Here is a 12,223-nt window from a genome sequence, read left to right on the forward strand (position 1 = left end):
TTTTATATGTCCAGATCCAAAAATCGTGCATGGGCTTGGGGCCATGTTTTGGGCCAGAGAATCAGGCCCAAAACCCAATATTTTCAGTCCAAAAAGGCCTCTTCAGCTGCAGTTGGCTTCAACAGACTTTTCGTCCACTTTTCCTCCTCTGATTGGGTCAAGGCTTAGACCATTGGAAAGCTCTTTCCGATCCGGTTGTTTTGACATAAGGTAGGCCCCATTCCGAGGTCTGAGTCCAAAGATACGGCCATCGGAAGTTCTGTTGACTTGTGTGATGTTTCTGCCTGTGTTGACTTTTCAACTTTTGACCGAGCTTTAGAAAGGCTTTGTCTTCTTGAATCTTGGCCTTTAATCACGGAACTCCTTAGTAACCGACCCTTGCTCTTTTATCTCGCTAAAGTGGCACATTTCTGCACATAATGGACTTTGAAACCTGAAATGCATAAAAACACGTAATCAGTGTTAACTCTTAATTATTACTCACATAATTGGTCTAAAAGTATGATCTATTCTGAGGGTTAAAACTACAGTTTTGGGCTCTTATCAAACCACCCCCAAACAGCATTTTGCTTGTCCTCAAGCAAAGATGAGAATTATAATAAGTGACCAAAAAATGGAGTTCTATCTACTCTCGTTTCGCTGAGTGCGATTGCATTGACCATATGCAACAAGGCCTTAAACCATTAGGAATTCCCTAATGGACGAGTTATAGCCTCGTGAGAGTTTTCCAGTGAAGGTACTCACAAACTTCATCTATACTACAACGACTAAGAAATAAAACTATTGTTTCCTCATTCATGTCTCAACTATCTATACATCTCACTAGCAATTGAATAAGAATAACCAATTCAAAAACCTAAACTAATATATGCATAATAATCAATCATCTATGATACAAATATATATATTATGAGTAATACTATGAAATGCCTAGCGGTTAGTTTCTGAAAACTTCGAATAAGCGTCCTTAAGTAGGTCCTCACATAAATGTCAAGACAAAACCACTCTGATTTTTCCGCAAGTTTATTTACTCCGATTGTGCGGTGGGCACACTTTACCTTACAATCTCAATGAAAAACAAGGAAGCCGAGTCGATCAAACACATCTGCCACTTACTATCACACTAACCTATTCCTAATTAGCTAGAGGTCTTTATTAGGTGTTGCGGGGATTAGGAGATGGTTTAAGAAGGAAGGAAATGGATATTCAAAAGGACAAGTCCGAGATAATAGAGTCTTCATATTATGTAACTAGAGAAAACCTTGTTATTTACTTTTTGCTTCTATACTTTGTTTCCATCCTTAGCCATATTTTTTTTTTTTTCTTTTTTTTTGGCTTTTGACTCCTTTTTATTCTATTTTTTGGAGTTTTTATTTTATTTCTATTTTTATTTTTTTTTCTTTTCTTTGGATGGAAACTTCTTTTTCTTTTATTTTCTCAAGCAATTAACTAACTTTTGTATACACAGGTTTTTCTCTTCTTCTTTCTTCCTCATTCTATTTTAAGACTTATCTAAATTGGGTAGGTTGAATTTTTTATTTTGTTTTGTTTGTAACAGGGTAAAGGATTTGTGGTTTATGAAAGGCTAAAGAAAGGCTCAGAGGGGCGACTAGCGGAAATAATTCATAGGTTTGAATTTCTGGCTATATCGATCCAAAGAGGGCCTAAATTCTCGCTTAGGATATGGCATAGTGATCAACCAAGTGGACGTGTGATTTATCTATCCGGATTTTACTTCTCCCTTGTGTCATTTCTCAAATGTTTCGCTCATATAAGGCTTTAGGCTATATTCTCACAGGATTTGTAGAATAAGTACTCTAGCCTAGATTTCAGAAACTTCTCGCTAACAATCATAGATACTCATGTAATATATTTATAGATAGATGCAAAGATTATTACCTACATATTAACCTAAGTTTCTAACAATTATTACGATGCAAAACTACATTGAGACTTCTAGGTTGTTAAGAGCATAGAGAAAGAAAACAATACCAATATTCCTAAGTGTATAGCATAAACTTATTTATTTATATTTTTTGAATTTTTTGAAACTTTAACTAGAAAACAAATGCATATTATACATATCTATATCCTAACAGATGCCTTAATTACACGTGTTTCTATGCCCCCCCAAACAAGAATCATGCTTTGTCCTCAAAGTATTGTAAATAAAGAGGGTAGGAAAAATACCATTGAAACGTGTGAAATTCAGGAACATCTGCAAAACAAAGTTAGAACGTACTAATATAGGAAATAAAAACTGACGCAACTCTATAAGAGTTCCACCCATTATGGGGTTAACCGAATTAAATTGCTTGGACATAAGCGGACACTAACAAAAAACTAAAACTTACCTTATCTCCGGCTTTTACATCCTCTTCCCCTCGTTAGTGAGGCGAGGTTCCTTCGCATCTGATCCCCGTCCATTGTAATTTGCCAAGCTTGCGCGGTTATCATCTACTATTGCTAACTTTGTTAAGTGTTATCATGTCTGATGGGATGTACGGGGCAACCAAATGAGGCTGCACCTGCCATCCCGACCAAGTCATTATTCGCAACGAGCGAACCACCCGATTGGTGGGTCTCATGACTTCAACCCTTTTCCAATCTGTGAATTGTGCGCGAATCTGAGGTAAACAACTATGCATGATGCGGCTTACTAACACGGGCATAAGAAGATACTTACGCCTCATGGTTTGGGCTCTCTTAAGACTAGCGACTAATACTCGGGGAATGTCATATCGGCGACGTCCCTCATTAAAGCGAGGAAAATGTCACCAGCGATCTTGTTTGCGAAATGAATGCGCCATTCCCCAAAATATTCATCGGGATGAATAACATGGTGGTGCCTACGTTTAGGGAAAGGCTACCAAGGTCAATGCTATATAAGCCCTGGTCCATTACTTTCGAAATATCCCTCCCCATAATACTCATGGAAATATGTATAATCATAAAGATATGCATTATCGGTCATATATGCCCATGTGTGAGCGGGATCGGTATTGGTAATCCCGAAACTAGAGCGACCACATTTTATCGAATTAATGTGTCGTGTCTTCCGACTCTGACGAGAGAATTCTTGTTCTCCATCCCGATTACAATAGAATTTAACAAGGTCGTAGAAATAAGCGATGGTGTGGTGAATATGAATCGTCATCACTTACCCGATAGATGGCGCCATCCTAATCTGTAGGATTCTTTGTCGGAACCAATGTCCATAGGTCTCCGGTGCCCAACACATCTTTGAAGGACTGTTCAGGTATGACTATAGGAGATGTCATCACAATAACTCTTTGAATAGCTCCACAAAAATCCTGAAATGACCGTCGAAAATTGGAATTTTCAGCGTTAACAAAAGGCAAGCGAACATGGTTAAGCTCACATAGAAGCGGATCGGCTCGTGTGTTAATGCTTTTACAGTGATGTTTTGAAAGGGTGTCGCTTTCGACTAAATTTTTCGAAAATGTAAAGGGCGCGGTAGCTCTCGGAAATCTTTGAAACCGAGTTTAGAGCAAAAAGAAAGAAAAACTTGGAGTGGAAGGTCTTGGGATGATGGTGGGATGTAGTGTGGTTTGTTAGTGTAGAAAGAAAGGAGTTTAAATAGGTTCTCGAGCTACCAAAACGAATCGGGGAAGTTCCTAAATTGTTTGAAGGCAATTTCGAGAAATAGAAAAATTCCAAACCCGAAAAAGCGGAAACAAACCATTTCCATGATTTTCTATAAATCCTGGTATCTTTCATACTTGATTTAGAATAGTAACTTCTAAACTCTCCTAGATTTCATGACCACCACAAAAAAAATCATAGATATGCGATGTCGGCCTAATTATCAACCTTTCCTCCAATACAACTTTACAAATGGATGATCATATAACGACTTATGCTCGGTATAAATATTTCCACCCCAAACAAATTCGGAAGGTGGGATTTATGATAAAACAAGCGATTACTTCGAAAATAACCAATTATATTAAAAATAAAATTTAAATCCAAACAACCTTAAATAAACACATTACTATTTAAATTTAACTCTTGAATTAAAATTCAACTAATAAAACAATCATGAAATAACAACGAACACAACCGATGGTGAACACCTAGTTACGTGATGATGATGGGCCCAGGGATGGAGATTGGCTTGAACCATCGTCCTTTGGCGGCGACGCTCATGCTGTCGGACTTCGGTTGAAACGAGTCCTCCACGGGTGGCATCGTCGTAGCATCTCTATTCGGAACAAAGCGGGGCTTCCATCTCGATCTGCCGTCTTATCTTGGGTTTGTTGATCTTTGGTGGATAGTCTCCATGTTAGACAAGATATCGTCCGAACCCCTTCGAGCATTTCAAATCTCCTCGAAGGTTCCTTTGCTTCTTTTGAACTACAATCTGTCTATCTCGGATATTTCCACAAATACCATAAACGCATGCAAGGCGGTTTGCAACACTTGCATCGTTCTAAATTAAATTACAATTATCTAATGCATCTTCATCCGACATGTCATATCCTCCCTTTCATCCTCGACTCAACCATTTTTCTTGGACAACGGCCAAGTCTCTTGGATGCAATCCATATAGATACTTGCATTAGAATGCAATTTGATCTTAATAGGAGCAGATCTTGCGACAGCTCTAAAGAGAGCATGATCTTAGTGATCAATCTGGAAAGAAGGCAAGCTCTTCCCCACTCCTCGAATCACATTAAACATTAAATCAAGGATGCAGAAATTATACTTATTTGTTTGCAAAATCCAGAGAACGTCTGCGCAGACATTGCGGGCCGATATCAGCGACTTTGTCTTTCCCGGCGTTCCTACCAATCCACCGAGCTCGGCCGGTTGAATGGTTCTCGAAATGGATGGCGGGCGCCAATGAGATGTCGGATTGTATTCACCCTCGGGGCGGTATCCTTCATCAAAGCGGGAACTCCGGTATCTTGGGATTCCTGAATTGTCATTACCAGGTTGCTTTCAAGCGTAATTCCTAACAGTTCGGCCAACAACTGTCTCGTTACTTCCCTCCTCGTTCCTCCTAACTTTATGAAAATCCTATCCCCTTCCAATTCTCACTTTTTATAAAACTGTTCTACCAAATCATAGAGATAGAACTCCTCAGTCGAGTACCACAGTCCGTTCCAATGCCTCTTAATCATCTCCGCGTCATAAAATGGCGGCTAAACCGTAAACAAACGTGTTCGGCAAAATTCTACGTCGTAGCGCCATTGAAGTTTTGTTAGACAACTAATGGTTTTGTAGACTGTGGGGGAGGTGAGTTTGGAGAAAACAACTAAAAACAACGTTGGTGGCGGTGATGGCGGTGGTGGAGACTTTAATTGGTGGCTGTTTTTCGGAGTTGGGTTGGTTTGGATGATAGTTTAGAGAAGATTTTAGGTGGATTTGATTTTCTTCTCTATCTCTATTTTTATTTTGGTGTTCAAGGTTTGCTTTAAAATTGGTAACCGGCGGGATTCAAAAGGGAAACACTGTGCGTGCGGTTTGGGAAGGAAGGACACGCACAGTCGTGCGTGCGGTTTGTGCCTAAGCCCAATGTGAATTTCCCGATTTTACTGGCCCGATTTTGGTGAATGAGTTATGGAAATGATCAGTAGAGAATTTCCAATCCAATGATCCATAAAATATTCAATTCCAACCATGGGTGTCGTATAAGAGGGTGGAAGAACGCCTCGAAGTGCGTGTGTGACGTAAGTTATGCGAACGAAGGAAATCTAAGTTTAGATTACGTCAACCCAATTGAACTACAAGTAATGGGCCTAAGCAACACAAATGGAAAGTTCAAGCAATCCAGATGGAAAGATCGACTGCCCACCCCCAAACAAAAAATTTGTTTAAAACGTGGGTCGTTTAAAGTCAGATTCCCAAGACTTGTTGGATTGCTATTTCTATGATTTTAGAATTTTTATTTTATTTTTATTTTTATTTTTTTATTTTTTTAGTTTATTATAAGAAACACAAAAACAATAAATACATAATTCACCCCATAGAGGAACATGACTCAAAACCGAGAAAACATGCAAAGGTGGAAAACGTGAATTATGCTAACCGTGGACTTAGGATCCGGTACTTACAGCCACACTCCATAGGGAGGGCCGGTTACCTGAATGGTGCACTTACCACTATATGGGAGTGAAAGGAAGTACACCAAATGACAAGGTCGATCCTCATAGATAGGGGTCTGTAAAAGGACTTCCTCTACATCGAGGGGACGAAGTTAAGTGAAAATGTTTTAACCGTTGACCATTAACTTGAAAGGTACTGTTGTCATTTGGATTTACCAAGGTGATTACCCCGTAAGGGGTGACTTCAGTAACCAGAAAGGGGCCAGACCAACGGGTTTTTAGTTTCCTAGGAAAATATGTAGATGGGAATTGTAAAGCAAGACCTTTTGACCGACCACAAACTCTTTGTGCAAGATATGCTTATCATGAACACGTTTCATGTTAGCTTTATAATCCTTCGCGAGATCGTACGAATCGCTACGGATTTCTTCAAGCTCATTCAATTGCAACTTGCGTTTGACATCTGCCTCATCAATATTGAAGTTAAGGCTTTTTATAGCCCACAGAGCACGGTGCTCTAATTCAACGAGCAAATGACATGGTTTCCCAAATACAAGTCTAAAGGGAGACATACCTATAGGAGTTTTGAAAGCAGTTCTATCGCCCGTAAGGCATCCGATAGGCGCTTTGACCGATCTTTCCTATCGGGGTTCTGGTTGTTTCTAAAATCTTTTTGATTTCCCTATTAGAAACTTCTACTTGTCGCTAGTTTGTGGATGATAAGGAGTTGCTACTTTGTGTGTAACTCCATACTTTTTCACTAGGGATGCAACAACTCACATTGCAAAAATGTGTTCCACCATCACTAATGATGCCTTTAGAATGCCAAACCGACAAAAATATATTCTTTAATAAAAATACAACGGTCTTATGGTCATTTCTCGGCAAAGCTAGGGCCTCTATCCATTTAGACCGTAGTCCACGGCAACTAGAATATAAATGAAACCATGGGAAACTGGGAAAGGACCCATGAAATCAATGCCCCAAACGTCGAAAATTTCAACTATCAAGATTGGATTTAATGGCATCATATTACGGCCGTGATTCGTCCCAAGTTGTTGGCAACGAATACCGTCTTGCAATGCACTTGGGCATCCTTAAAAGGGTAGGCCAATAAAATCCACATTGAAGAACTTTAGCGGCTGTTTTCATCCCACTAAAATGGCCACCACACTCTCTGTCATGGCAGAACGATAGAACTTCATTGTATTCCCACTGGGGAATACAACGACGAATAATCTGATCCATACAATACTTAAAAAGATAGGGCTCATCCCAGTAGTATAACTTAACTCTGGCCAAGAACTTCTTACGTTCATTTCTTGACCAATTATAAGGCATAACATCAGCCGCTAAATAATTTACAATGTCAGCATACCATGGTGCTGAAAAAATGGCATATAGATGCTCATCGGGGAAAAGAGTCCGTATGGACTCGAGAATCGATCGATCGTCGTTTGTGAGTCTAGATAGGTGGTCGGCAACTTCGTTTTCGACCCTCTTTTTATCCTTTATTTCTAATGTGAACTCTTGCGGGGAGAAGGATCCATCGGATTAATCTCGCTTAGCATCCTTCTTCGCAAGAAGGTACTTAAGAGGCTGCATGGTGCAGTGTAAACTAAGGTTTTAGAACCAACCAAATAAGGACGAAACTTATCTAAAGCATAAATGACGGCTAAGAATTCTTTTTCGGTAGTTGAATAATTCCGTTGAGCATCGTTTAATGTTTTACTAACATAATAAATAACAGTGGACTTATTATCTAGTTTTTGTCCCAAGACTGCACCAACTGCATAGTCACTATCATCACACATGAGTTCGAAAGGTTTAGACCAATCGGGAGGCTGTATAATTGGTGCAGAGGTTAGGGTGGCTTTTAAAGTTTCAAAAGCCTGCTTACAGTTAAAATTAAAATCAAAGATTGCATCTTTTAAAAGCAGATTAGTTAAAGGCCTAGCTATTTTCGAGAAGTCTTTAATAAATCGCCTATAAAACACATGGCCTAGAAAGGCTCTAATATCCGCGGACGGTCCGTGGTTTAGGTAAATTAAGCTATCTTATCTAGTTTGGCCTTATCTACTTCGATGCCATCACTAGATACAATGTGACCTAGTACTATGCCCTTTTTGCACCATGAAATGACACTTTTCCCAGTTTAAAAGCGAGGCTCTTTTCTTCACACGTGTCAAAACCTTAGACGGGTTAGACAAACGATCGTGAAGGAGTCTCCATAGATAGAAAAATCATCCATGAAAACTTCCATAAAAGCTCTACCATGTCACTAAATATATGAAGCATATACATTTGGAAGGTTCGGGGAGCATTACAAAGGCCAAAAGGCATTCGTTTATAGGCATCGTTCCAAAAGGACATGTGAAGGTAGTCTTTTCTTGGTCATCAATATCAATAATAATCTGAAAATAGCCTGAGTAGCCATCCAGAAAATAATAAAAAGCATGACCAGCTAGGCGTTCGAGCATTTGATCTATAAACGGTAAAGGAAAGTGATCCTTTCATGTCATAGCATTTAAACGTCTGTAATCAATACAGATCCTCCATTTCATAGGGCCTTGTGTGACAACATAGTCACCCTTCCCATTTCGTACCATGGTAACTCCCGATTTCTTAGGAACTACATGAATGGGGCTTACCCATTCGCTATCAGAGATGGGGTATATGATACCCACATCGAGTAATCGTAAGACTTCTTCCCTAACCACCTCTTTCATGGCTGGGTTCAAGCAACGCTGAGGTTCGCGAGAAGTCTTCGCGTTATCCTCCAAATGGATACGATGAGTGCAAATATTAGGGTCAATTCCCTTAATGTCGGCTAGGGACCAACCAATCGCATCTGGATGTTCCTTAATCACCGGATTAAACTTGTCTCTTCATTCTTAGATAACAGAGAAGATATAATTACGGATGACTACCATCGGATCGAGTTGAATATATTTTAACTCTGGGGGAAGGGGTTTAAGCACTGGGGTGGAAGGAAAATCAATAGATATTTCGTCGGGGTCCTCATTTTGCATAATGAATACTTGCTTAGGTAGCAAGTCTTCATACTCAATATGTGGAGCAACCGAAGTGTCTACAATTGGGGTGGACTCAAGGATGGTGTTGACTTCCTCTAAGTAAGAGTCATTTACAAAATCTGAAGTTCCAAAAGAAAGGAATTTGTACATATTGTTTTCAGGAAACGTGTTGTTAAAATAATCTTGAGCTAAGCTCTCGATCATGCTAACCTCCCCATCTATAGACGGATCTGGTAATTGTTTCATCATTTTAAAAACATTTACCTCAACTGTAAGATGGCCAAAAGATAAGGACATCTTACCATCGCGGCAATTTATAAGTGCGTTGGCAGTTGCTAAGAAGGGGCGCCCTAAGATGATCGATACAGAGTCGTTGGCGACTTCTGTATCGAGGATAACAAAATCAACGGGATAGTAAAAATCTGAACCTTAACAAACACGTTTCCACTACACCCTTAGGATACTTAATTGACACATCCGCTAATTGCAACGTTATTTTTGTAGGTTGCATTTCTGTAGACCTATTTGCTTATACAAATAATATGGGAGTAAGTTAACACTTTCGCCCCGTGTCTAATAAAGCGGTCGTCGTGTAGGAATCTCCTAAGGTGCATTTTATAGTAGGACTACCGGGGTCCTTGTATTAACGATTCCATTATTTTTTGGATAAAGTTGGGAACCTGTTCGGTTAAAAAGCGTCTTTAGGTATGTTGGTCTTCGCCTAGTAGTGCACAACTCTTTAAGAAACTTAAGCGTGGTTAGGGAGCTTTTAATAGCCGAGAAAAGGAAGGTTTATCGTTAGATTCTTGAAAATGTTCCTAATCTCCTCAAAGTTTGTATCCCCGGGTTAGCATGGCTAACTTCCGGGGAATGGTGGTTTTGCTATATATTTTAAGCGTATGGCTCGACTTGATGTGTTACCTTGGCTTTGTTTTTCTTAGGTTGTGGTTTAACCGGGTACCTCTACGGTGGTAGGCTCTTCAGTTTCTATTTGATTATCTAGTTTGATATCCGGTGTAGAGAATCTTGATGGGATAACTATAGGCATAGTTACTTTGTTATCAACCACTCTTCCGTGGCGGAGAGTGGTGATGGCATTTAGGTAAGCCTACTATTGTCGTTTCGTACTAGTATTACCGTTTACCTCAAAGGTTGTGTTAGTTGTTTTAGGGTTTGGTATCGCTTTGTCACGGAAACTTCGCCTTTTGGTTGGGCTTTCTTTTGGGCTAATTGTTGTATGCCCCGATTTATGGATTGTAAGATCTGTTGATTTGATTGAGTCATTGATTGGAAAAGTTGTTGGGTAACTTGTATAAAGGCGTCGATCACGGTCCGGTTGTGTAGGTGTAGTAGTCACGGTGGTGTGTGGACGGAACTATCTCCGTTGATTATTTATGGGTGGGTTGTGATAGTTACTATTGTTAACCTAACGATACCTCTATTGGTATTATAACTATTATAATTACCACGAACTTGTGCTAAACCTTGTCGTGGTTTAAGCTTGCTTGGTTGTTATAATTATTATAATTTCCCCCTAACTTAGTCCCTGGCCTTGCCTAGGTGGAGCTTGATTATAGTTGTTTGCTTGCCTAACATTTTGGTTATTAGACCACGGAGGTGAAACTTGTTGATTGTTTAAGCCAACTAAAGTTGGGATGTTGTCTCCATGGGGCATTAGGAATAGGATAGTTATTAATGGAGTAAACATTATCTTGCTCTAATTGTTGTTGTTCATAGGCGAGAGGACAATAGAAGTCGGGGTGCTTTCGGGACTCAAACAGACATTACATGGGTTGGAGTTACCATTCATGGGGGATAGGCTTTTGTTGAATAGAAATAGCCTTTACCTTTTTAGTTAGAGATTCGATTAAATTTTTAAGTTCTGGATCGGGTTTCCTCTCAAACATACCAGCGGCCTTAACTGTTGAAGAAGAACTAGCGAGGCGGGGATATCATCACTACCCCAATTGTTATTGCGTTTAGTTTGTTCTTCTAAAAATTTGTAAGCCTCCGGAGGCTCCTTTACTTAGGAAACTACCCCCATTCATTATGTCAAGGACTTCTTTATGGTGATGTTGAAGTCCTTTGAAAAGGCACGAACTAACGTGTCTTTTGCTAGGTTATGGTGTGGACACTCTATAAGCGGTCGGTGAAACGATTCCAAGCCTCGAGAAAATGATTAAGTGAGGATTACGTGGGAAAAAATGAATCTTGGAAAGCATCTCATCCGTCTTTAGGGGGTAAAATGTTCCATAAACAAATGAACAAGTTTAACCCACGAGTCCATTGCATTAGGCTTGGGCGTTAACCAAGACGCTTTATCGGCTAAGGTGAAGGGAAATACCCTCGGTTTAATTTGTTCCGCACCAACCGTAGGATGATGGAATGTTGTAAGGACTTGTTCAATCCTACGCGATGTTGGTAAGGTTTTTCATGGCCTAAACCATGGAAAACGGGTAACAAATTAAATATGTTTGGGGAATTCGAAATCCCCCCACCGGGTTTGCTAGAACGATGCAAGATTTTGGGCCATCGCCAAAGCTTTGTAGAAGTCGGAGAGGAGTCTCTCTTTCTTCACCCATTATGTCGGGTATGGTTGGTGGGATATTAGTTAGAGGTGTAGTGATTGGTATACTCGATATGTTTGTTTGTTGACGGTTAATTACGTTCGGTGTTTTCTCTCCCCCGGACCTTAATCTCATGCAAGTCTAAGTCTAAACACGAAAACAATCCAAACAATCTTGATATATTAGTATGAACCTCTAACGGAGATCGCGAGGTATGGAAGAAAGGAATACCTGATAAGCGTCCTTGCTTAAACTTATGAATAGCGTCTTGTTTACACATGTTCGATGTAAATAACAAGTTAGAACACCTGAAAAACTTAAAAATCGAAGTTCAAACAAACCTGTAGAAATCTGGAAAATTTTCTTTGGCGAGTCGCTCGAATATAGAAGCTGATCGTCGCTCCTTGTTCGATGACTTAAGCGGGTCGCTTCGGTGTGGGCGGGTCGGCTCGTGGTCCAAAATAAAATAAAATAGGCGGGTCGCGACTCGTGTTCGGACTATAGAGCGCGAGTCGCTCCTTACAGCGCCGGATCGCTTTCGGTGTAAATT

This window comes from Coptis chinensis, chromosome 4 (assembly GCF_015680905.1).
Source record: "Coptis chinensis isolate HL-2020 chromosome 4, ASM1568090v1, whole genome shotgun sequence".
In the NCBI taxonomy this organism is placed as follows: domain Eukaryota; kingdom Viridiplantae; phylum Streptophyta; class Magnoliopsida; order Ranunculales; family Ranunculaceae; genus Coptis; species Coptis chinensis.